The sequence below is a fragment of the Nicotiana tabacum genome, chromosome 14, assembly GCF_000715075.1.
Source record: "Nicotiana tabacum cultivar K326 chromosome 14, ASM71507v2, whole genome shotgun sequence".
Classification (NCBI taxonomy): Eukaryota; Viridiplantae; Streptophyta; class Magnoliopsida; order Solanales; family Solanaceae; genus Nicotiana; species Nicotiana tabacum.
Genome location: NC_134093.1, coordinates 85,820,966 through 85,839,406, shown reverse-complemented (window position 1 = coordinate 85,839,406; position 18,441 = coordinate 85,820,966). Strand labels below are relative to the sequence as shown.

The window sequence follows — 18,441 nt, the reverse complement described above, 5'->3', positions numbered from 1 at the left end:
GAGGCTTCGCAGAAGCGGAAATTGTCATGCTCCTGCGGCCTCGCAGAAGCGACAGAGTGGTCGCATAAGCGAAGGGGAAATGCAAAAGCGGAAATGGTTCTGCAAGTGCGAGGGGGTAGTGGTCAGTGGCACTTCACAGGTGCGAGTTTTGGCTAGTAGAAGCAAGCTCGCAGGCACGCAAATTTGTTCCGCATAAGCGAAACTGAGTAGAAACGTGAGGACCAAAAATGGTCATTTTCTTTATTTCGTTTTGGAGTTTGAAGCTCGGTTTTTGGGCGATTTTGTAGGAGTTCTTCACGACTTTGACTTGGGTAAGTGTTCTATATCCGAAAATGATTATATTTCATGATTCTATTGTTATATCCGTCAATTATTAGTGAATAAATTGGAAGAAATTGGGACTTTTGCAAACGCTTTCAAAAAAGAAAAATGTATATTTGGAGGACGATTCGTTATTGGAATTTGATAATTTTGGTATGGTTGAACTCGTTATCGAATGGGTGTTCGTATTTTATAATTTTGGTCGGGTTCTGAGGTGCGGGTTCGGGGTTTGACTTTTGAGTTGACTTTTAGTTCTTGTTAAAGATTGAAGCTTTATTGTCCGGAATTATTTTTTAATGAGTTTTATTTATGAACTGAAGTTATTTTGGTTAGATTTGAGCCTTCCGGAGGGTGTTTCACTCGAGAAGATCATTTTAGAGTAACGTTCTAGCTTCTTTGAGATAAGTATCTTACCTAACTTTGTGTGGGGGAACTACCCCTTGGGATTCGAGTCGTTTTTGCTAATTGTGTCATGTGAAGGCCGAGCACGCGAGGTGACGAGTACGTGTCCAGATGTATTTATGGACATTTGACCGTCTACTGCTCTTAGGTTCTTATGTCCATTAAATATTAAGTTATTTTGTCATGTTAACTTTATCATTTACTAAATTCATCCTTACGTGTATTAATTGAAATTAATTGATTCATGTCCTACCCTTATAGCCGATTAAACTATTATGTGCCTTACTGAAGTTGCTGCCTCTTTTATCGTTATGCTATCCTTTCCGTAATTGCTTAACCTTAATTGAAATTATTATTATCCCTTTCGTAATTGCTTAGCCTTAATGGAAGTTTGTTACCCCTGTCGAATTGCACTTTCGTGGAATCCTTGTTACACATTACCTCTCCCTTATTGAACTATTCTTGTTGAGACTATTATTTCCATGTTGTGTCTTTCTCTATGAGTTCGTTCTTCCGTTTCTTTGTGTTCTGAAGTTCTTGTGTTGATTTACTTGCAGTATTCTAGTGTTATTATTGTTGTTGCTATTGTATTTAGTGTTGTTGAGCCGAGGGCTATACATGGTTTTGATATTGAAACTATTTTGAGGAAATGTTGTGAAAGTCAATTATTTGAGTTGTTATGTTTTTAGCATACGTGTTTTGTTGAGAAAATTATTATGTATTTGCACGAGGTTTCTGACATGCGGTTGTTATGTGTTCGCACGAGGTTTCTACCATGCAGTTATTATTGTGTTGCACAAGGTTTCTGCCATGCTGTTGTTATTATTTATACGCATGCGGTAGTATAAGGTCTTGGTATTGAAACGCATGCGGTGAGATAAGATGGGCTTGAAACGCGTGGCTAGTAGGGGAACTACTAGAAGCCATGTGGTGTGATAAGGTGGGCTAAAATGCAAGATGCTATTCCGGGAAAATAAATTTCAAAAACTAAATATAAAGGCTCCCGCGGTGATATAAGGAAAAATGTGATTCATTTTACGATTTGATACTACGAGGCGGTACCTCGGGAGTGCTCTTGTTGTCATTTCCCCTTTTCTGTGCACTTGTCATTGATTGTTGTTTTCCATATCAAACTATTAATTGTCTTCCTCTATGTTGCACTATTTGCTCAGCACTGTGTAGCTAATCTTGTTGTGATGGTCGTTGTTTCAAACTTCATTGCTGATTCTGTTACACCGTACATTTTGTGGTGATCGTTGCTTTTGTGTTATTCATTGACTCTACTCTTATTTGTTGACTGAAATTATGGTAGAACAATTACACAAGTATACACGTAGTTAAATCACCCACATCGGTTTTAAAAGGTGAATCCTGACGACAATAACCATTATACGTACTTTTGTCTTCTTGCCTTATGTGTGAGGATTGTTCTATTGGCACGTGAGTCATCCGTGCGGTTATGAGTTTTAATGTGGGCACAAGATGCCAAGTGATTAGGGTTCATAAATTGGGACCTATGAGCTGTGATTATGAGGTTGGTACCTAGTGAAAATGCTTGAACACATCTGGTGTGAAAGCGGTTGTTGTTATTGAGTTGTTGCTAGTTTTTCCATTATTTGGTTTCCCCGGACTTAGACTGTGATTAGTTACTCTACAACATTATTACTTGACTGCTTCCTGTTGAATATTGTTGTTCCTAGTGTATCATTGCAAGTATTATCTTGTATTCCTTATCCTACTTAGCTTTATATTAATATTGTTTCTCTGTTAGTTCATGTATACCCTTGTTCAGGTTGTTTAGTCCAGTAGGTGTCTTGACTGTCCCTCGTCACTACTCCACCAAGGTTAGTCTTGATACTTACTGGGTACCGTTATGGTATAGTCATACTACACTTCTGTACATTTTTGTGCAGATCTAGGTGCTTCGGTTGTTGTTGATTATTAGCTGGCTGGTCTAGCTGTGGAGACTCAAGGTAAACCTGTCGTCACGTTCGCAGGCCTCGGAGTCACCTTCTGATATTTTAATTGTGCTGTGTAATTCCATCCGAACAATTGTATTTAGGGATTCTTCTAGTAAACTCAGTAGAGCTTATAACTTGTACTACCGATTTTGGGAATTGTAAGTTATGTATAAAGATTTATATTTCATATTTATCATTGATGGTTAAATTCTTTTATTAATTTAGTAAGTATTAAGCTTACCTAGTCTTATAGACTAGGTGCCTTCACGACATCCTACAGAGGAAAATTGGGATCGTGACAGATAGCAAGGATCGGTCTCGGTGTGGATACGCATAGATTCTTTGCACAATCGAAGAAATTTTGAAACGAGACTCTCTTCACCAGGTACGTCTTAGATCCGATCTTTGACATATAAGTAAATTTTAAACACGAAAAGTTCTGCCTAGGATTATTATTGTCTTCCGCTGTAAGTTACGAACATCTATATGCAATCCTACAAGTAGCACCTTTTGGATCCTATCACTTTATTAAATTCTGTATTATTTTATGCTTCCTTTGATCACATTTTTAGTTTCATTTTATATTATAATCTGGTATAATATATACCATGTACGATGGCAACTCCTTATCCTCCTCCTCCCCCTCCTCTGTTCCTCATCCTTCTTCTTCTCCTTCTTATGCTTCTTATGCTCTTCTTCCTTCTCTTCTCCTCCTCCTCCTCCTTTCGCTGATTTGTGAAACAATTAAATATGCAAGCAAGTTCTTTTAATCCAAAGAGACTTATGAACAATTTAACAAGATAGGTAGTATGAATATGATACTAAGTCTTGCTAGTCCGACAAAATTTGTAGACAGTTGAACAACACTAGCAAGTTTTTCGTAATTCACAAGGCTTGTAAATAATTTAACATGATAGGTAGAATGACGATTGTACTAAAGTTGTTCCTTGTTGTCACAACTTGTTAACAAGATAAGTTTTTACCAATATTCCTACAAGTACTGTGAAAAGATGTAGTGTTATAATTCAGCCATGGATATGTAATTGGAAGCATGTAGAAGATGATTGTTTGGGAATTTTGCTCAACTAATATTAACTATAACCTACTACATATATGCAAAGTAGTTACCGGGAAAAGCTAAAATAATAATAAGCACCTCTAACTTCTACTAATTATACTTTGACCCTAACAACTAACTGATAACTAATTAACTTCCAATACTCTCCCTCATACTGGAGGGTGGAAAACGTTCAACACACCCAGCTTGCAAAGATAAAAATGATGTTGCCCTGAAATTAGCCCTTTGGTGAGGAGGTCGGCCTGCTGCTCTTTGGTTGAGACATATTGAGTAATTAGGAGACCTTCTTTAATGCGTTCCCGAATGAAATGACAATCGATCTCGATGTGTTTAGTTCGCTCGTGAAAGATGGGGTTCGCAACTATTTTCACTGCACCCTTACTATCACAAAACAATGTCACTGACTTAGCAATAGGAACACCCAACTCGGAAAACAGTCCCAACAACCATACTATCTCAGTTATTGCCGATGCCATACTGTGATATTATGTTTCAAAACTGTTCCTCGAAATAATGTGTTATTTCTTTGATTTACATGAAATTAGTGAGTCCCCAAGCTTGACTGCATAACCACTAACATCCCTCCTTGTCATTGGGCTGTCCTTTCCTGATTTCTTGGTGAATATTGAATAGTCAGAAGTTCTTTGAATGAATCCAGTAAATTCTCTATTGGAAGGGATGTTCCTAAAGGGCTCAATGAATTCCTAATTGGAATTAGGATATGATCCGAGATACACAAAATAACGGATTGTGAAAAAAATAATAATTAAAGCAAAACTAATGATAGGTTTGATTAAGATAATCAAAGTAATATGAATAATGAAGTATAGAAGAAAATCTAGAAACCTAAATGAACGTGTCAAGCAACAATCAAAATATTATCTGATCGCTTCCCAAGAATGACAAATTATAAATCCTATATATAAAAGAAAGGAGAAGAATATTACCCTCAAGTACCCAAGTCTTGAAAACCGGTAATCCAAAGTCGAACTCGAACCAAAAGGTTCCAAATCTCTCTCAAGAGTTTTCGTATGTCAAAATATATCAAGTGGCTAATGAAATAACCCAGGGTTATTATAAATACCCAATGGATAAAATAAAAAAAATTTTAAAGTTAATTTCCCAAAATATCTTGCTAGGCCAAACCGTAGCCCCAATGGTAACCCCAACCGTAACACACAACTGAACCGTGACGAATTTCAGAAGCTTATTTTCTTTAGCTCTTTAGGCCCCTCTTGAACCGTAGCCAATGGTTGGTGAAATTGTATTGCACAATTTGACTTGGGGTCTTGATTCTTCAATTCTCAAGACTCAAAATATGGTATTCTTTGCATGAATCCTCCAAGTAACTCTCCAAATATCTTCTAGTCAATTTTTGAAGATCATGCAGCTCCTTAGCGTGTATCCCTTGGACGTTCTTGGACTTGGAGCGGTTGAACGGTCCACTAGATAATTTGCGGTCATTCTGAATATTCTCCGTTTTGCCCGGACTATCCAAGATCATATCATTATCCCCCTCTTAAAAAAGAGATTCATCCTCGAATTTTGGCCTACAACATAGAAGAACCACAATAAGATGTAGAACTTACATGATAAACAACACTTATTTGGTAAAAGCAATATAAGATAGTGTCCATGCATACACTTCACCCAATTACACCTACAAAGTATAAATACTCCACTAGAATGCTTATGGAAATCATCATCCCCACAAAATTTATGCCAACCCATATACATATGATTAAAATATTTCTTAGATGCATTATACATATGATGTATATTAGATAAGGCTAATGCATTGAAGAGATAATTACACAAATCCCTCTTCCTAATGATATAATTTCTAGGTCCTAAATAAATATCATGTCAATCCTCAAAAGGATCTAATTCTAGTTTCAATATAATCTCTTGGCATAAGCTTAAGAGAATGACTCATCAAAATTAGAAACAAAACATGTAAAGATATAAACACTAGAAGTAATGTCAAATGGTTTACTTCCCTTTTCATCTTTGCAGTCTTCATTATTGACATTCTCCTCTAAACTTGAGCCACTATATTCTTCTTTGGCTCAATCCCCGTGGTATCTAAGTAACCAAAATCTCCATGGGCCTGATTTTCCTTATTGGTAACCTTTTACTTTATTTCCTCATCCCATAAGGGCTTAGAATAATACACCTTAACTTGACCACTCGCATTCTCATCATTGTTCTTTTCCTCAAAATCTTTTTTAAATTCCTGTATAAAAGGAGAAATAATACTAAAACAAAAAATAGTTAATGGACTAATATATGAAGAAGATTCATGCTCCCTCGAGCTCTCTTTGCATTTTTTATTCAACTTTTCTTGTGCCATGCTCTTATCACATTGCAACATATTATTCATATGGGAGGAAGAATCAACAAGTTTAAACTTACTCATTAAGAAAATTCTTTCAACAACAAAATTATTACTATGAAGTTGAAACAAATAATCAACAAAATCATGACCATTAGTACATTGATTGATGTCTCCACTTAAAGCATCAATCCCCTTAGAATAAGGTGCAAATCCAGTGTCCCCTCATCATTCAAATAACTTATTCACAAAGTCACCCCATATAAGACCATCGAGTTCAGACTCATAGGGGTGATTGTTATCCCGACTGTTGAGCTCAACTAATGAATCATCACAACAAACTTTATGATTTGCAAAAAAAAGTAAAGATTCACTAGGCTTACAAGAATCACAGCTAATACAAAAAGTTATACGAGAATTAAATTCTCTCAAAGAAAAGGAGTTATGATTAGTCATTATACCTCGAGTTATTCCCAGAAGTGTTTTTTACCTTTGTTTCTTATGCTTAAGAATGGATCATTATGCTTTAATGTTGTATCATCTGGCTTTCCCTGACCACTTAAAATATTGGTATCTTGCATAGTTTCCTCCCATTTACCAAAGGTATCCTTTAACGCTTGCACATTAGAGAAATACACATTAGACAAAGAAGGTATAACATGTCAGAATGAAGACAATAAGTATTTTCACTCAAACTTGCTTTTGCAACACTCTCTTCTCTACTTCCACTCGAAGTTTTCTCTTTGACATCTCTTTCACATTATTCATCTCAACCTCTCTTTTTGCCTCTATTAAGTTGTGAATTGTCACTCCCTTACCCCTCTCTTTCTTTTGTCTCGCTTGCTCACTTTTGTTTGTTGCAGATGGGGTTAAACATGAAGAAGAATTTTTCGTTAGAAGCTCTCCTTTTGGAAGGCTTCCATGCTTTGATGTTCTTGGGTAATCAAAAGAGAAATAGATTTTCCTCTTCTGGAAGTCTTATTCTTCTTGTGCCCCATATCTTTTAAACTCAAATGTGCAAACTTGCTTCTCAAACGAACTTCATTGTATCCCAAATCTCAATAGATGGACAGGAAGTGCCTTTAAGGTAGTTTCACGGTTGTACCACCACAAAGCATCATTCCCATGAAGTGCTTTAGTAGCAAGCTACAATCATTTACTTTCCGAACATGGATAAGATGCAAAGACATTGTCCACCTTACTCTCCCAATTATAATAGGCATTCGGACCATGAATTCCTTTAAAGAATGATATCGATATCTTATAGTTTCTAAGGATCAAATTTACCTCACTACCCTTGTAAATTATGGTTCCATGTTTTTCTTTCATCTTACGTGATTCAACTCCATATATTCCATGACTAGCATGATGATTATCATACTTGCTAGTAACATACTCATATAAATCATAATCATATGAATCATGATAAGGAACATACTCCGTTTCGTCATCACTTGAGTCTTCACCCGAATCATGACAAGAATATCCATCGTACTCCCCACAAGAATTACATGAATTGCTTTCTCCATCATCTTCTTCATAGGAATCCCAACATTCGTCATCACTATATTCAACCATTCTTTCACCCAATCACTTGAATCTGCAGAAGATATGCTTATCGAAAAAATAATTGATTAGTAATAAGAGGATCGCCTAATAGCACACCTCTTGTAGTTTGATTCAAAAAGTCCACTCAACCTCTTGTGTTTTATCTAAAATTTATGAGATTTCACTTTTTACTCGTGTATAATCTCTGCCTCACTCCTTGAAAATCCTCAAAGTTCGAGCTCAACTCACAAATCACCTATCTAAGAATGCATTTTCTTTAAAGTAATTTAAGAGTGGAGTTTATGTAATCAAGAACGGACTTTTAAAATCTAAGGACTGGAGACAAGAACTTTTTTACAAAAATAACGAGAAAAGCACGAACAAATTGGCATGAAAGAAATAGTCAGTTTCAAATATTAAGAACGATTTAATGCGAACCAGCACTAGTTCGTTCTTAACAAGAATCCCCAATAAATCTTTCTTACCCAAAAGTAATATTTCCCTAACAATCAACAAGAACACTTCAATAATATTTTTTTTTTGGAACTCAATAATAATTGTTTTTTGTAAGAAACTCGACTAGGGTTTAGTCGAAAACAATAACTATACTTTCTTTTGCCTTTTTTTTTTACTAATTCGGATCTTGATTTCAAGACTGGGGAACATGGATTTGTTAGAACAATACCCAAGCCTTGGCTCTGATACCAACTGATACGATCCGAGATACACAAAACAACGGAATATGAAAATAATAATAATTAAAGCAAAACTAATGATAGGTTTGATTAAGATAATCAAAGTACTCTGAATAATGAAGTACAGAAGAAAATATAGAACCCTAAATGAATGTCTCAAGAAAGATTACCCTCCCAAGAATGACAAATTAGAAACCCTAGATATAAAGAAAGAAGAAGAAGATTACCCTCAATAACCCAAGTCTTGAAAACAGGTAATCCAAAGTTGAGCTCGAACCAAGAGTTTCCAAATTTCTCTCAAGAGTTTTCTTATGTCAAAATATACTAAATGCCTAATGAAATAATCCTAGGTTGTTATAAATACCCAACGGGTAAAATAAAAAAGTTTCAAAGTTAATTTCCCAAAAAAGCTCGCCAGGCCAAACCGTAGCCCCAACAGTAACCCCAGCCATAACACACAACTGAACCGTGATGAATTCCAGAAGCTTATTTTCTTCAGATCTTCAGGCCCCTCTTGAACCGTAGCCAACAGTTGGTTAAATCATGTCACACGGTTTGACTTGGGGTCTTGATTCTTCAATTCTCAAGACTCTAAATATGGTATTCTTTGCATGAATCCTCCAAGTAACTCTCAAAATATCTTCTAGCCAATTGTTGAAGATCATGCAGCTCCTTAGTATACTTCCTTGGACATTCTTGGACTTGGAGAGGGTCAACGACCCACTAGATAATTTGGAGTCATTCTCAATATTCTCTGTTTTGCCCGAATTATCCAGGATCATATCAAGAACTTACCAAGGCCTCTGTAAGCTTTAAATTCCATTGCCTAGAGGTCTTTTAAGAACATATAAGTACTTTAACAACTTGCAAATATTCTGCTCCTCATGTCTTTGAAAACCCTGTGGCGACTCCATATAGAATTCTTCAAAGAGATCCTCTTGAAGGAAAGCATTAAACACATCCATCTGGTACAAATTCTAATTCTTGGAAGCTGCTAAAGCTATCACTGACCTAACTATCATTATTTTACCACTGGAAAAAAAAGTCCCATGATAGTCCAATCCCTCTTGTTGATTGTATCCTTTTTCCACAAGTCTGGCTTTGAACCTCTCTATCTCCCCATTAGCTTTTTACTTTATCTTCTAAACCCATTTAGAACCAATAGAAGATTTATCAGGTGCCAGACCCACCATTTCCCATGTCTTATTCTCCACCAATGCTTGCACCTCCTATTGCATAGTAGTGATCTACCTCTCATCCTTGACTACTTCCTTGAAAGTGTGAGGTTCACTAAGCACTTAGAAGGCTAACACATATCTTCTATACTTTTGAGACATGTTATCATTAGACAGGAAATTGGAAATTGGATAAGCATACTTTGAGGACTGATGAGGCTTCACCACATAATCCTTCTGTCATATAGATGGATGTTTGACTCTAATTGACTGTCTAATGGGCACATTTGAACTATGTTCAACAATGTTCATGTCCCCTACGGTGTCCACTATGACATGTTCATCATGTAACTCTGTATCTTGTAAATCAACATTGTCCTGAACATTTTGATCCACTATATCTCCAATGTGTTCTGCAAAGTCAGTTGTACCATCTCTGGAGTCCTCATCTGCACCATGATCTTCCATTGCATATTCAGCAGAATTATCTTTGTATTCCTCATCTATATCGTGAGTTTGTGTTGCAAATTCAGGACCAGGCATGCCTTGTATTGCCCTCTCAAGAGCTGACATGATCTGCTATGTTTGCAAAAATCAGCTTCAAGGTCCCCAGCTGCAGGAGTAGACATCCTGGTGAATGTGTGATATTGTGCCTCCATGAATGGGAAGTCACATTCCCTGAATGATATATCCGTGCTAAAAAAAAGACTTATTAGTCAAATCATATAATCTATATCCTTTTTGAGTGGTCTAGTACCCTATTTGAACATCTCTCATGGCTCTGGCAGCAAATTTGTCCTCTATCACCACATTTGTAGCATAGCACATATACCCAAAAACTCTTACATGAGCTATGGATGGTTCTCTCCCATACAACATGGCAAAAGGACAATTTCCATCCAGGACACTAGAAGACAATCTGTTAATTATATAGATAGCAGTTTGCACACATTTTCCCCAAAAGATGCTTGGCATATTACTCTGAAACTTTAAGGCCCTAAAAGTGTTCAATATGTGTCTATGCTTTCTTTCAACTACCCCATTCTGTTGCAGGGTATAGATACAACTACTTTGATGAATAACACCATGAGTCAGTAAGAAATCACTCCATTGTTTGGTGAAAACTTCTTTTCCATTATCTGTTCTTAGCATCTTTACAGAAGCATCAAATTGATTTTTAACCATACAAAAGAATTGTTTCAGGAAGATAATAGTTTTATTTTTAAATTGCATCAAGAAAATCCAGGTTGCCCTGGAGAAATCATCTACAATTGTAAAGAAGTAATACTTTTTGTCATGAGTTGTCTTCTTATATGGTCCCCATACATCCATGTATACTAGCTGGAATAGCGTAGTACTCATTTTCTCACTATCAGTAAAGCTCAACCTAGACTATTTAGCTAAGGGACAAATAGAAGACTTATTTTGTACAACATTATAGGAATAAATGCATGTCCTAACTTTTTGTGCCACAAACATCCTGTGTCTCCAGTTGATTCTGTCATACCAACATGAGATGCTAGTTGTCTGACTCCCTTTCCTTTCAGCACATATAGTCCTTCATCTTCCTTGGCAATCCCTTTCACCATGATATTATGTTGCTCCAAAATGCACACACAAGTATACGTGGTCGACAAGTAATAAAGAGTGAGTATAGTATTGTTCTTACGAGGACTTGTGATTAACTATCAACTGAATTAAACTAAAATAATTAATCTATTCAAGCGATTTTCTAAAGAATGAATATTTAACTAAAACTAATCTAGAGTAGTAAACTAAAAAGTTAAAGAAAATAAGTTCGTAAACTCAGAGACAAATTCAATGGGAAAAAATATTCCAGAGTTATGGGTTAGCTAACAATCCCATTGAGTCTTTCACTTAAAGATCCTGAAACACATAGAGTTCAGCCAGAAAAATGACAGCACAACTCAAATCTCTGGTCAACTTTGATATTGACGTCAAATTAAATTTAAACTCGGGAACATGAAGCACATTTTTCAGTTTATTATCAGCTGGCAAATATGAGCTCCCAACATGTGTAATATGTGTACTATAACCATTTGGTAATGTCACCTTATCTCTTCTTCTATCATTCACCTTAATAATATCACTCAATATGTCTAATGTAGAGGATATATGATGTGTAGTCCCTAAGTCTACAATCTAGCTATCAACAACAACAATAACAGATTCAGTATAATCTTACAAGTAGAGTATGATGAGGGTAGTGTATACGCAAATCTTACCCCTATCTTGAAGGTAGAGAGGTTATTTCCGAAAAATCCCCGGCTCAAGAAAAGATGAAAAGAAAGTAGTAACAATAGCAACCTATAAGAAACAAGCATAATGAACAACATGTAGTAATAGAGATTTATCAATAATAGAATACAAGGCTAACTACTAATCTTACTGGAATGGGGAAGACACACACACGACTACCTACTGACCTTCTACCCGAATTCTTGACCTCCACACCTTCCTATCAAGGGTCATGTCCTCAGTGAACTGGAATAACGTCAAATGCTGCCTAATCACCTCTCTCTAGTATATCTTTGGCCTACCTCTACCTCTCTTCAGACAACGAGGCCAACCTCTCGCACCTCCTCACTGGGACATCTGTTTTTTTCCTCTTCACATGCCCAAACTATCTTAGCCTCGCTTCCTGCATCTTGTCTTCAATCGAGGCTACTCTAACCCTGTCCCGAATATCTTCATATCTAATATTATCAATCTTGGTATGCCTACACATCCTTCTCAACATCCTCATTCCAGCTACTTTCATCTTTTGGACATGGGAGTTTTTGACTGGCTAATACTATTCTCCATATAACTTGGTTGGTCTAACAACCACTCTGTAAAACTTACCCTTAAGTTTAGGTGATACATTCTTATCGCATACTATCTAGATATCATTTTGTACATTGGAAGCATGTATATTGGAAGAAAGTGTAGCAATTATACCTGTAGAATGTGCTTGAGTTTGAGGCTGAGTCTCACTTGTTGAATCTTTGCTGAGAAGGCCTAGAATCTGTTGATACTGTGCTTCTGTGAAAATATCCCTAAGATTGTGATGCTACTTGTAATGTCTAAGCTACAGGGCCTTCTACATGATTGGCAGCAGTAAGTACACCTCTAGGCTTAAATCCTCTCTTCCCTTTGAAGTCTTTTGGATACCCAATGATCTTGTAGTAATTTTCTTTTGTGTGGCCTTTCATACGACAATATTTACACTGGAGAAACTATTTCTTCCCTCGAAACCTTGACCTCTCCCTGCTTGCATAGCCAGTGAATCTACTCTTTCAGCCATAGATGTACTCCCCATAGACTCGTGACTCTTATCCTATATTATTAGTGCATATGCTTGGTTAAGAGAAGGTTCAATGGTCTTTATTAAGATTTACCGGCGAGCTTGGTCATAGGTGTTATTCAGGCCATCCAAAAATTGCATTACCCTTTGTTGATATAAATCAGTCACATGCACTTTTGACTCCACACATCCATAGTTTGGAGACGGCACTAGCACATTATACTCTACCCATAGCTCTTTCAATTTGGTGAAATACACAGCCACAAAATCAGATCCTTGTAATAATTGTGAAACTGCTTTGTGCAATTGGAAAACGCGGACTCAATGCACCTTATCAAAATGCTCCTTGAGGTCCTCCCAGTCCGCATGTGCATCTGATGTGTAGATTATCCTACTAAGCAGATCCTATGAAACTGAGTTCACAATCCATGAGTGTACTATTGCATTGGAAGTTTCCCATTTCTCATGAAGAGAATCCTTGAACGACTCCTTTGCACACGTCCCTGTAACAAACCCTAGCTTCCGCTTTGTCTTGAGGGCAAGTCGCATCAATATGATCCATAATTCATAGTTTTCTGAACATGTGAGCTGAATTGGGATTAGAACCAAGCCAGACGTATCTGAAGGTTAGAGAAAAGGCAGATAAGTATTGATGCACAAAATCAAGCAAACGATTGTCACAATCAAAAATGAGATTCACTGAATTGAAAAATAGATACTTGAATTGAGTAAGAAATTAGTTGAGCTAGGCTAGGAATCTACGTGAATCAGTTTCCATAGCTTTGATACCATATTACAATTCAGCCATTAATATGTAATTGGAAGCATGTAGAAGATGGGTTGAATAAAGATTGTACTAAAATTATACCCTACAGATATATAACTTGTGAAAACATAATTTTTTATTATTCTAGGTGTGTCGCAATGATACTAGTTTTTCAAAATTGCTTAAACAGGAGTAAAAGTTAAACAACAATTCTTAAATGATCCTATTTATGCAAGTCTCCCAATTTACACTAGATGTGACCATGTACTTAGAAGTTCCACTTTCTTAAAATTAGATCAATTGTCTTAATATTAGTTGAATTTTTAAGTTCAAATGACAAGGTATGCCAAGTCAAATTAAAATGCCAATAAAATTATGCCACGTGGACAAGTGATATGTTCTGGCCAATTAAATATACGGCCTTGTCACGCTTCAATCTGATTAGTCGAAAAGAGTTTGTTCCCATCACAATTCTTCCTTTCCACAACTATAAATAGGGGTCTTCATAACTCAGAAAGGGGACCAGAAGGTATAACAAGAAGCAAGAAAGAGCTCGTGGATCAAACGCTGCAGATTTCTCTAAAAGCTACAAGCATTCAAGTTCTAAGGATTAAAAGATCAAGACGAAGATTCAAGAACAAGATGCAAGCCCTTGGATTAAAAATACGTCAAGATCAAGATCGGACCTCAAGCACTTGGATTAAAGTAAAATAAAATTCAAGATTAAGCTCGAAGGCTCTTTTATTTACTATTGGAAAGAAGAATCAGATGATTTATAGAGATTGTAACACTCATATTGTTTGAAATAAAATACTATGATTGTCGCGATATTTTTTGGTCTTGATTTTATTTTCTCGAACCAAATTTATTGTCTATATATATATATATATATATATATATATATATATATATATATACACACACACACACTTAAGTTCTTATATTACTTAAATAAAATTTAAGACCGATTCCACTGAGCTATATTGAGAATGCATCCTATATATTACTCAAGCAACAATTTCTTTGAAAAAATGCACCTTCACTTTCTTTTCTTACATTTCCCTTTCTTAATTCGTTGGTATATAAATTTCTGATATAATGATACAAACTATCCCACAGCTATCACAATTCTAAACCACATTTTTTGAGAAACTTTTTGGAAGATTTAAGAGAAATTTCCCCTACATGTCGATGTCAGCAGATTTTCTGTTGTTTCAGACCATAAGAAGTCCACTAATCTGATGACCCCAAAAATATGAAAAGTTTCAGAAGTTTAATGTTTTTTTTCAATTCTCCGTCCAAATTGTCTTTGCCATAGAATGTGGAGCTTCTAAAAGATTGAAAAGTTCAGATGGTGTTGGGACAATTCTGTGGAAATGTTTGGTGGAAAAGATTTTGAGAAAGTTTCAAGAATTATTTTCAGATAGAATAACTCTTTCGATTGGGTTTTTTCAAACATCGAAAACTAAAATTGCCATCTATTATTTTATATAACTTTCATCCAAAAACCTCATATTATTAAACTTAGCCTCAAGTATGTAAATATTTCAAAGTAACTTGTGAAAGAAAACACAAAGTGATAGTAAGCTGTTGCGGAATTAAACTTTGAGTGTATTTTGCTTTTATTATTTAAAATGTTTTGAATTTGTTGTTCAAAAAATGGTTTTCATTTTCTCTGTTGAACTAAAAAGGTAGAGTTAAGCGAGTGGTGACAATTCCAAACACCAATTCTTAAGAGGAGCATGTCCAAACTTTAAACTAATATTCCTATTGCCGTTTCGAGGAATCCCAAGTCTATTTTACCATTTCAAAGCGCACAGAAAAAACTATTACACAATTAATTAAACAAATCAGGACAGAACCTAAAACATACAAAAGTTTGAGAATTTTCATCCCCGTTATTACGTAGAGATTTAACTTTTATGCATTGATAGAATTTACTTTATCAGATTACTTGAAAGTCAATTAATGCGTTGATAATTAATCTACTAATAAAATACTGTAAGTTACTATTCCAACCAATAAAATTACACGAATAATGTAAAAAATAATTATAATGTATATAATACTATATCATATTAAGTGAAGGACCGGTCAGCCATGAATCATGATTTTAGTAGCTTATAACTTTAAAAAAGAAAAAAACAAAGTGAACCTCATCTCCTCCAAATTCCTCCTCTTCTCTTTCATACTTCTATAAATTGATTCTTTCTTTTATTATTGGTATTGTCAAAATCCTCCTCCTTCTGGCATTAGCTTAATCTCCTATATATATTCCGTATATACTGACTATTATTGGGCAATACCCTCTTCCTATATGAATTATTAGAGTCGTTGCAGGTAATTAATTCTCCTTTCCTTTCTATATATGCATCTTTCATTTTGCTTTACTTGTAGATATCTTTTGTTTTTTGTTTTTTGTTAAATTGTGTGATTATCTTATCTAAACGGTTAAATCATCAAAGAAAGTACGTCTTTATTTACTTAATTATGAATTAAACGCACCACTCATATGTCAAGAATTGATGTGAAAGTTTTTGATAATTGGTGGTTGTGAGACTCAAATTCATATTTCTGTATACTTCGATACCATGTTGAATTGTGTGATCATCTCATCTAAAGGTTTAAGATGTTAGAAAGAACGCACTCTTATTTACATAAATTTTCTAATTGTTGTGTGTATGCATGCGTTTTTTATTTTTGGAATGGTATTCATTAATTGGTTATTATTCTTGTGTAGGTACTTAAAGAACGATAATTAAAGAGACAATCTTGAGGGATGGTGATGATGGGATTGGAGAGATTAATGGTGAACTTAAAGACGAGATTAAGAAGATGCCTGAAAATGAAGGAACCTAATTACGACAAGATTGAGAAAAGTGAGAGCATGAGAATCGAGATAAGTAGTAGGAAAGCTCGTAAACTCATCGAACAGACACTTAAAATCGCCGACTCCCCCAAAACTAGAAGCTATACTTTCTAGTACTGGCAGGTGCTGAGAGTATTAGTTACGGATTTCGGCAGATTCAGTAGTTTTTGTTTAGATCCTGTTTTTGTATTAAAAAGTTTATTAAATATATATTAATATGTAATTGCAAACCTATGAACTAATACGAACTATAAATTACGTGACAAATTCATAATCAACAAATTTCAAATTTTAACTTCGTTTCTGAATGTAGTACCATAAATTCTGAATGTAGTACCATAAAATCTTGTAGTAACACATTCTGTTCTGCCTTTTCATGAGACATTCATGTGCATACTGCCCACATATAAACATTAATTTAACATTTGATGTTGTAAGGAAGTTTTACACTATTAATGTAAATTTACTTATTGTAACAGATTATTGTCTTATTTTTCATGTTATTAATTACACAAATTATGGGTAGTAACTTGTAGTTATCCTTTAAATTGTCAGTACATAAAATTCAACTCTAAACATATAAGGGTAGAGTACAATGAACTATCAATCAATTTTCACGTTATTGCATCAAAGTCACAATTCTATTTTTTGTGATGAAAAAGTCAATTAACCAAACCTAAATATCACAAAAGTTATTAAAAAAAAAATTTGTAACAAAGAAATCATCCAGCTTTACCTAATAGCATATTTGGCCAAGCTTTCAAAATCTGCTGATTTGAAAAGTGTGTTTTGGTAGAAGTTAGACTCTACCAAAGGATTGAACTTAGGCTTTAGCGGAACCCAAATTTCGAACTGGAGGTCTCAATTTGAAAACTTTAGACCCGCAATTTTCAACTTTAGATTCGTATGTGTGAAGTTAATTCTGTGGCGATTATACTTAAACTTTGAAAATTTTGCCTATCCTTTCAATAGGGGTCCTAAAACGGGTATTTGTGCGCTTGTTACGACTCAATTCCCATCATTGGTCGTGATGGCGCCCAACACTGCCGTTAGACAAGCCAACAGTAAAACATCAACACAAACAACTGTACATAACACTTTTACAAATCAAAAATTTAAATAATAAAGCTGAGATAGATTCAGGAACCGTGATAAAATACTTTCATTCTTACTAAGTCACGAAATATGAACAAAACATAAGGCAAAATATTATAAATATTAAATACAACCATGAACATCTACTAAAAATCCCCAAAACCTAGTGTCACTAGTGAATAAACATCTAATAGAATATACAAAATCACTACAACTACTGTCTGAAATGAAAATAGACAGAATAAAATAAATATAGAAGGAAGGAGACTCCGGGTGCTAGGGGTCGAAGCATGAAAAGTAGCTCACCACTAAGTCTCCGGCTGATGTGACTGCGCGCCTGAGTGACCACCCGATGTACTAGTCTCAGTACTTGCACAATCTCAGAAGTGTAGTATGAGTACGTAATTTAATGCGTACCTAGTAAGCATCTAGTCTAACCTCGAAAAAGTAGTGGAGAGGGGTCGATATTGGCATTTACTAGTGGTCCAATAACAATGTACATAAAAGTAGATAGGTATGAGACACAATAAGTAGCAAAGAAACATGTAAATACAAATAACATGATTCTCAACATAAGAATAATTACGAAATCATCAAATACCATATGTTGCCTCGAACAAAATAAAGATAATCAATATCAAATACAATGTCAAATCTCAAGTCAGAAAAAACTTACATGTGCTCTAACTCTCTATCGAATATTATCACGAGTTCTACCGAGGTCGTACGGCCCGATCTATAAGAATAGTGTTATATAACATCGTTGTGGTAGTAAGGCTTGATCCATAGATGCATCTCCTAATATTGCTGAGGACGTACGGCTCGATCCGTAATGATATTTTATAGCACTGCCGAGGCGAACAACTCGATCCCATAGGAATAGAGAAAC

The 18,441-nt window shown here is 35.3% G+C and overlaps 1 long non-coding RNA gene across 1 annotated transcript; it reads left to right on the top strand.

Annotated features, from left to right (window-relative positions):
* The first annotated feature begins 15,698 nt into the window (after positions 1 to 15,698).
* LOC107831421 (uncharacterized) lies at positions 15,699 to 16,687 on the top strand. Its single transcript, XR_001658355.2, has 2 exons — positions 15,699 to 15,928; positions 16,329 to 16,687. It is a non-coding gene; the product is annotated as an uncharacterized LOC107831421 (long non-coding RNA).
* The last annotated feature ends 1,754 nt before the right edge of the window (positions 16,688 to 18,441 follow it).